The sequence below is a fragment of the Saimiri boliviensis genome, chromosome 1 (genome assembly GCF_048565385.1).
Source record: "Saimiri boliviensis isolate mSaiBol1 chromosome 1, mSaiBol1.pri, whole genome shotgun sequence".
Taxonomy (NCBI): Eukaryota; Metazoa; Chordata; class Mammalia; order Primates; family Cebidae; genus Saimiri; species Saimiri boliviensis.
Window position 1 is genome coordinate 209871003 of NC_133449.1, and position 7757 is coordinate 209878759.

At 37.0% G+C, this 7757-nt stretch overlaps 1 pseudogene; it reads left to right on the plus strand.

The window, feature by feature from the left end:
* Window positions 1-6572: 6572 nt before the first annotated feature.
* On the plus strand, window positions 6573-7469 carry LOC141583447 (elongation factor 1-alpha 1 pseudogene; annotated as a pseudogene).
* Window positions 7470-7757: the final 288 nt, after the last annotated feature.

Below are 7757 nucleotides of genomic sequence, written 5' to 3' on the forward strand. Positions count from 1 at the left end.
AACTTTGGCCAGAGATGAGCTACCTTTACAAATCAGGCTATGCAAATATTTATTATTGAAGTTCACATATCCTGCGTAAGTATCCTAAAATATATAATACATAGAATATTCAAAAATACATTTAACTAGGATTCTCAAGGTCACAGATGTTGCAGAGCAAGTTTTATTTTTAAATATATATTCATAAAAGTATATACTACAAAGTAATATACTCATATACCCATCTACAATATACTCATATTTACCAGTTAGGGAATCTTCAGAGTATGAAGTAGGTAATGAGGATATTACTTTCCCTATTTTTAAATTAGCATGCTAAGTGACCAGTATAGGGTCATGTAGATAACTGGCCTCTTCACAGCATGGTGTTCTCAAAGTTGTCAGACATCTTACAAGATGGCTGGCTTCTAAGACAGAGCATGTAAATCGGTTAAAGGCGGAAGTTCCAGATCTTTCAACATGTAATCTGAGCATTTATCCAAGGTCACTTTACCGCATTCTATTGGTTAAATAATGTCACGGGACTTGCCTTCTTTCAAGGGAAGGAAATATGGACTTCAACTCTTTAAGGTAGAAATAATAAAGGATTTGCATGCATATTTGATTTACTGCTCTAACAGACTGGCATGGGCCCAGTAATCCCAGCATCTATAAGACCAAAAATAGGGCTATTAATTTTAAAGATGATCATACAAAAACAAAGATCTCAAAATCGCACAAATACATGGAAGCTGAACAACTTGCTCCTAAATAACTACTGGATACATAATGAAATGAAGGCAGAAATTAAGATGTTCTTCAAAACAAATGAGAACAAAGACACAACATGCCAGAATCTCTGGAATACATTTAAAACAGAGTCTAGAGGGAAATTTATAACACTAAATACCCACATGAGAAGCAAGGAAAGATCTAAAATTGACACCATATAGTCACAATTAAAAGAACTGGAGGAATAAGATCAAACAAATTCGAAAGCTAGCAGAAGACAAGAAATAACCAAGATCAGAGCAGAACAGAAGGAGATAGATACACAAAAAACCTTTCAAAAAAATCAATGAATCTAGGAGCTGATTTTTTGAAAAGATCAACAAAACAGATCGATCGTTAACCAGAAAAATAAAAAAGGAAAGAAGAATAATCAAATAAATGCAATAAAAAAATGATAAAGGGGATATCACCACCAATTCCATGTAAATACAAACTACCATCAGGGATTACTACAAACAATTCTATACACAAAAACCAGTAAGTCTAGAAGAAATTGATAAATTCCTGAACACTTACATCCTCCCAAGACTAAACCAGAAAGAAACTGAATCCCTAAAGAGATAAATAACAAGATCTGAAGTTGAGGCAGCAATTTATTGTATTCAAACCAAAAAAAAGCCCAGGACCAGATGGGCTCACAGCTGAATTCTACCAGACATACAAAGAGGGGCTGGTACCAACCCTTCTGAAACTATTTCAAACAATACAAAATGAGGGAATCCTCTCTAACTCATTTTATGAGACCAACATCATCCTGATACTAAAACCTGGCAAAGACACAACTAAATAATAGAAAATTTCAGGCCAATATCCATAATGAATATCGATGCAAAAATTTTCAATAAAATACTGGCATATCAAATCCAACAGCACATCAAAAAGCTTATTTATCAATCAAACCGGCTTCATCCAGGGATGCAAGGCTGGTCTAACATACAAAAAAAAATCCATAAACGTGATCCATCACATAAAAGAACCAAAGACAAATCCACGTGATTATGTCAACAGATACAGAAAAGGCCTTCAACAAAATTCAACAGCCCTTTATGCTAAAAATTCTCAATAACTAGGTATCAGTGGAATGTATATCAAAATAATAAAAGCTATTTATGGCAAACCCACAGCCAATATCATACTGAATGGGCAAAAGTTGGAAGCATTCCCTTTGAAAACTGGTACTATAAAAGGGTACCCTTTCTCACCACTCCTATTCAACATAGTATTGGAAGTTCCAGCCAGAGTAATCAGACAAGGGAAAGAAATAAAGCGTCTTCAATTGGAAGAGAGGGAGTCAAATGTCTCTATTTGCAGATGACATGATTGTATATTTAGAAAATCCCATCATCTTAGCTCAAAATCTCCTTAAGCTGATAAGTACCTTCAGCAAAGTTTCAGGGTACAAAATCAGTGCGCAAAAATAACAAGATCTCATATACACCAATAACAGACAAAGAGAGAGTCATATCATGAGCAAACACCCATTCACAATTGCTACAAAGAGAATAACATAAAATGCGATTCAACCCAGCAATCCTATTATACCCAAAGAACTGTAAGTCATTCTACTATAAAGACATACGCACAGGTATGTTCATTGCGGCACCGTTTACAATAGCAAAGACTTGGAACCAACCCAAATGCACATCAATGATAGACTGGATAAAGAAACTGTGGCATATACACACCATGGAATACTATGCAGCCATAAAATGGATGAGTTCATGTCCTTTGCAGGGACATGGATGAACATGGAAACCATCATTCTCAGCAAACTGACACAAGAACAGAAAACCAAACACTGCATGTTCTCACTCATAAGTGGGTGTTGAACAAGGAGAACACATGGACACAGGGAGGGGAATCTCACACACCAGGGCCTATTGGGGGGTGGGGGTGTTAACAGAGGGATAGCAGGGGATGGGGGGACTGGGGAAGATAACATTGGGAGAAATATAATGTAGGTGACAGGGGGATGGATGCAGCAAAACACCATGGCATATGTACACCTATGTAACAATCCTGCACAATCTGCACATGTACCCCAGAACTTAAAGCATAAAAAAAAATCTCCCTACTCTACAATAGCATATAAAATGGTTTGAATTTGATTTAGGCCTTTTGAGTAAAACAATTTGCACAGTTTTGAAATACATCTTGTATAATTAATATTAGGTGTTAATAATACTAATAAACATTGTAACTTACAAGGCACTGGAATGCCAAATAACCAATTTCCTATAGCACTTTATCTCTCACAAATTCTATGTTTAAGTGAGATACGGCCCTTGTATATTTACCTTACTATATCAAAAGTGGTTTTACTAAGAGTAAATAGTGTACCTGTTTCTCTAAGTACTAACTATATAATAATAGGGTATTTAGCAAGAAATGAAGTGAGAGGCTGAAATATTTGTCTTGGTCAGATATCATGCATAAACAATAAGGTACTTGTGAAAATTACTTAATAAGAATCAATGGAAGAACACAGAAAGTACACAAATTATTGGTGATATTGTGGTAAGTGCTCTGAAAAGGAAAACTTGTCTAGGTCATATAGGAAAGTGTAACTACAAATGGTAATTCACTGATGCTATTCCAATATCAGTAGGAAAAGTACTGAGTGGATTTTGTAATGATGTTTTAAATTTATGAACTATAGTATATATTTCCCAGGAGCTAGAATAGGGGAAAAATTTTGGAACACAGTCTTTGGCCAAGAAAAGAAAATTTCTTCACAAACACATGAAAGGACTTAACATTACAGGAAACTTAATTGATAATTGTTAATAGAGCTTCACTCTCAAAAATTCATAGAAACCTCAAAGCTCAATTCTAAATTTTGACCAGTGTTCTTAATCACTCTGAATTCTGACCCTCCATCTAAAATAGATAAACAGAAACACTAAGATGGTCCATTTTCACCTCAATTTTGGCATTTCTAAAGCTGAATTTATAATTTTCCTGGCAAGGGTTACCTTAATTATCTAATCTTTAGTTTCAGTGTAACTTCTCTTTCAGCCACCCCTTTCTTTGTACTCCCACAGCTAAATGCTCTATTTTAGGTCCCTATATGCCCCCTGAAACACTACAATGAGATTGTTTATTCTTCTTCCAACTTAATTATTAGGACACATTTGCATAGTACTTTATTTTGTTTTTTTCTGAAATAACAATTTATCATATGGGATTCATTCAACTTACCTACCAGACTCAGGCTGCTGAACCTGGTATATTATGCTCTTAGATTCAAGACACAACTTTTTCTTCCAATTTTACTTTATCCTATATACATAAACCATCGCCATTAGGAAAATTGTCTATCCCTTTTTCTTTCTTTTTAAAAACTCAATTTTCTTTTTTACATCCATGTATTTTTTTTTTTTTTTTTTTTTTTTTTTTAGACGGAGTTTCACTCTTGTTACCCAGGCTGGAGTGCAATGGCGCGATCTCGGCTCACCGCAACCTCCACCTCCTGGGTTCAGGCAATTTTCCTGCCTCAGCCTCCTGAGTAGCTGGGATTACAGGCACGTGCCACCATGCCCAGCTAATTTTTTGTATTTTTAGTAGAGACGGGGTTTCACCATGTTGACCGCCTCGGCCTCCCAAAGTGCTGGGATTACAAGCTTGAGCCACCGCGCCCGGCCCCATGTATTTTTTAATAGTCTTCCACCTCTCCTCTCCTAAGGATCATCTTCCTCATGCTCTATCTCCTCAAATTACCAGTATAAAACTATTTATTCTTTAATGTTCCTTTATAATCTTCTTGGATTTACATATCTACTCCCATGTCCAATTTCTCTCCATGAGAAATTGGAATTTGTTCTTCTCTGCAAGTCCTAGCACTTATTTCTGTATCTCTTTGATGAATTTATAATGTTTTGCTCTCTACCACTTCTTTTGCTGATTCCTTTTTTCATGTCTTGTCACTTCAGATTGTAAGAATGCTGAACACATTCTTTTACCGTTTTATACTTATCTGTGAACCACACAGTGCTCAGAGTTGTTGGTTGATTAATTAGATGCATGTACTGAGACACAATAATATCACTTGGATTTGTACAAGTAATAAACAATTAGAGATTATGAAATAAGTTTTCTGCTCTGCATGGACCTAACTCCAAGCATCACAATAAAGTAGAGGTTTAAAAAAGGATCAGATACCAGACAATTAAAATGTTGCATATTTAATGCAAAATAATCAATGCCAATGGATGACTAACAGCAAAATGTTGACTATTAAAGGAAAATGTTCACTGGCTGTAAAACATACTCTAGGAGAACCACCAAGAATCCTTTTCAAAATATCCATCTACATCTAACAGGCAAACCATCAAACAGCAAGAAACAATGAGAGCACATGGACACAGGGAGGGGAGCACTACACACTGGGGTCTGTTGGGGGGAAATGGGGGAGGGACAGTGGGGGGTGGGGAGGTGGGGAGAGATAGCATGGGGAGAAATGCCAGATATAGGAGAAGGGGCGGAAGGCAGCAAATCGCACTGCCATGTGTGTACCTATGCAACAATCTTGCATGTTCTTCACATGTACCCCAAAACTTAAAATGCAATTAAAAAAAGAAAGCTTAGAAAATTTCATTATGGGAGGTATAAAAAGGGAAAAATGTGCAAGAAATGTTTTTCATAAAATAAAAAATGTCAAGAGAATTGAAGTCTCTGCTTTGTGCTATTTTAGAGACAGTATTATACAATCTAGTATGATGCAAAGCATTGTGGAAACAGGAATCAAAATAATAATTTTTTAAAAATGCATTTTTGTAGTTCTATATATTCTGTTCTTGTATTGAAAACCTGAAGATATATTCATCCCTATCACAGTGTAAAACAGGTTGAAAAGGACCTTCCCTGAGCCAATAGTATAGATGAAATTAAAACAAACAAAATCAGATAAAAGTTAACCATCAATTTTTTTTGGAGACAGTCTTGCTCTGTCGCCCACGCTGAGCACAGTGGCTGATCTTGGCTCACTGCAACCTCCACTACCCGGCTTCAAGCAATTCTCCTGTCTCAGCCTCTGGAGTAGCTGCGATTATAGGCTTGTGCCACTGAGCCTAGTTACTTTTTGTACTTTTAGTAGAGACGGGGTTTGGCTGTGTTGGCCTGTCTGGTCTCAAACTCCTGAATTAAGGTGATCTGCCTGCCTTTTATGTTGACACAGTTATGAGTCCTTGTTTATAATGTGAGATAAAATAAGTACTCTTTAACTAAAAGAAGTATGCTGTACACTAGATTGTCCGTATAGTCACAGGGTTTGATTACCCAAGCAGACTGGTAAAGAAAAGCAACTCATTCTTTTTGCAAGAGGTTTGCTGTCAGAACACAGATGTTGTAAAAACCACCGTTAAAACCAAAATGAGAAGCAAAAAGATTCACGTCAATGTTGCTGTCATTGAACATGTAGATCTGGGCAAGTCCACCTATGCTTGTCATCTGATGTACAAATGTTGTAGAATCAACGAAAGAACCATTGACAATATTGAGAATGAGGCTGCTGAGATGAGAAAGAACTCCTTCAAGTATGCCTTGGTCTTATAACTGTTGAGTGAATATCGTAAACAGTTGAGTGTGAATATAGTATCATCATTGAAATTTGAAATCAGCAGGTCTTACTATCACTGATGACCCAAGACACAGATACTTTATCAAAAATCTGATTGCAGGCATATCTCAGGCTGGCTTGTCCAATTGTTGCTCTTGGCCTTGGTATTTTGGAGCTATTTTTTTCAAGAATGAATAAACCCAGGAGTGTGCCTTTCTGGCTCACACACTGGATATGAAACAAAGTAGAATCCACTGAGCCACCCTGCAACCAGAAAAGATATGAAGAAATTGTTAAGGAAGTCAGCACTCACTTTAAGAAAACTGACTTACAACCCTGATAAAGTAGCATTTGTGCTAACTTTTGGTTGGAATGGTGATAATATGCTGGAGCCAAGTGGTTCAAGGCATGGAAAGTCACTCAAAAAGATGGCAATGCCAGTGGAACCATGCTGCTTGAAGCTCTGGTTTACATCTCACCACCAGCTCACCCAGCTGACAAGGCATTCCATCTGCCTTTCCAGAATATCCACAAAATTGATGATACTGGTGGATACCTGTGGGCCAAGTGGAGTCTGGTGTTCTGAAACCTGGCATGGTGGTCACCTTTCTTCGAGTCAGTGTTACAACTGAGGTAAAGTCTGTTGGACTGTACCATGAAGCTTTCAGTGAAGCTTTTCCTGAGAACAATGTGGGATTCAGTGTTAAGAATGTGCCTGTCAAACAAGTTGGTTGTGGCAATATTTCTAGTGACAGTAAATACGATCCACCAATGGAAGCATCTGGCTTCACTGCTCAGATGATAATTCTGAACCATCCAGGCTAAATCAGTGTTAGCTATACCCTTATACTGTCACAGTACCCACATTGCTTGAAAGTTTACTGCACTGAAGGAAAAGATTGAGCACTCTTCTGGTAAGAAGCTGGAAAATGGCCCTAAATTGTGGTGATACTTCCATCACTTATATGATTCCTGGCAAGCACACGTGTGTTGAGACCTTCTCTAACTATTCTCCTCTGGGTCGTTTTGCTGTGAGTGATATGAAACAGCTGCTGTGGGTGTCATCAAAGTAGTCGACAAGAAGGCTGATGAAGCTGGAAAGGTAACTAAGTCTGCCCAGACAACTCAAAAGGCTAAATGAATATGAAAGCTATACCTACCATCCCAGTTTTCATCAGTGGTGGAAGAATGGTCTCTGAACTATTTCTTTCAATTGGCCATTTAAGTTTAGTAATAAGTCTCGTTGATAATAACTACACATCGTAAAACATTCAGAAGGAAAAGAAAGTGTTTTGTGAACTATTTTTCCTTTTGCATTTGGCAATTTTAAGTTACTAGTTTTTAAAATCCATACTTTTTAATAAAAACAACTTGAACAAAAATCTACTGCAGAATTTTGAGACCCATCAAAACAAAGCCTAATGAGAAA